At 41.2% G+C, this 1474-nt stretch overlaps 1 non-coding gene across 1 annotated transcript; it reads left to right on the top strand.

Annotated features, from left to right (window-relative positions):
• The first annotated feature begins 557 nt into the window (after window positions 1-557).
• LOC141709381 (small nucleolar RNA R71) lies at window positions 558-664 on the top strand. The gene has a single exon (XR_012569961.1). It is a non-coding gene; the product is annotated as a small nucleolar RNA R71 (small nucleolar RNA).
• The last annotated feature ends 810 nt before the right edge of the window (window positions 665-1474 follow it).

Below are 1474 nucleotides of genomic sequence, written 5' to 3'. Positions count from 1 at the left end.
ATTGCAGCTGGAGTTATTGCCTTGGTGCATATTGCGGTTGCTGAAAACCAGGAGGGTTGTACTACTTTGCTGGATATTGCTGATAAAGCTGCTGAACCGCATTCTGAGTGTTGCTCTAGCTAAATTTAGGATGATTACGGTTGTTGGGATGATAGGTGGTTGGTACAGGTTGCTGCGACCTATGAAAGTTGCTCACAAACTGAGCTGATTCACTAGAAATGGCACACTGGTCAGTCTCATACGCACCAGCACAAAGCTCACAGACACTAGTGATCTGATTAACTCCATAATTAGACAGAGAATTCACATTCGTCGTCAAAGCCTTAAGCTTAGCAGCTATAGCAGTAGCTGCATCCAACTCCAGAATTTCTGCTACCTTGCCCTGAGATAGTCACTGAGTAGGATTCCGGTATTCATTAGCAGCCATCAGTTCAATCAATTCATAAGATTCATCGTAGCTTTTACCCCAAAAGGCTCCTCCCGATGCTGCATCAAGCATGGGTTTAGAAGTAGCACCCAAACCATTATAGAAACAGTTAATGATCATCCAGTCAGGCATCCCATGACGAGGACACTTCCTAAGCATCTCGTTATATCGATCCCAAGCCTCACATAAAGATTCTCCAGATTGCTGAGCAAATTGAATAAGTACGTTTCTGATTACAACAGTCTTCGCCATAGGAAAGAATTTAGTTAAGAACTTTTGAGCAAGATCCTCCCATTCGGTGATAGACCCTGGTGGTAGAGAATGTAACCATCACTTCGCATTATCTTGCAGAGAGAATGGGAAAAGCTTCAACTTAATAGCATCTTCAGAAACTCTATTGAACTTGAAAGTGTCGCATATCTCGATGAAATCTCTGATGTGCATGTTGGGGTCTTTTGTCAGAGAACCCCCAAACTGAACTGAGTTCTGTATCATCTGAATCGTGCTCAACTTGATCTCAAAGGTATTAGCCGAGATGGCTGGTTGAACAATGCTAGAATAAATATTATTGATCTTCGGTTGAGAGTAGTCCATCAAAGCCTTTGGATTTGCTTCTGGTTCTCCCATTGCAAGCAGAACCTCTTCTTCTTTCTCAACTAAGATCTCTTCTTCAACTTTTTCCTCTATTATAACTTCTTCCTCAGCTTGATCCAGTGTTCTCTTATGAGACCGAGAACGCGTATGCATACACGCTCTCTAGATTACCTGAAACACGTCAAGGAAACAAGTAACAATGTCTGAGTCACTGAACTTTAACGACCAATGATGACAAACACATAAACTAAAAACTAACATCGATGTCCCCGGCAGCAGCGCCAAAAACTTATTAGGGCTAGAACACGCGGTAATATTCACGCAAGTATACATGATCGCAATTAATATAGAATAAATTCTAGTTTATTCCCACAAGGACTGGTTTAGGTTAATTCCAATCAATGTATCTATGGAACACTAGTATGGTTATTATCCAATGCTAAGACGAATAAT

This window comes from Apium graveolens, chromosome 2 (assembly GCF_009905375.1).
Source record: "Apium graveolens cultivar Ventura chromosome 2, ASM990537v1, whole genome shotgun sequence".
NCBI classification, from domain to species: Eukaryota; Viridiplantae; Streptophyta; class Magnoliopsida; order Apiales; family Apiaceae; genus Apium; species Apium graveolens.
This window is presented reverse-complemented; position numbering and strand designations above follow the sequence as displayed.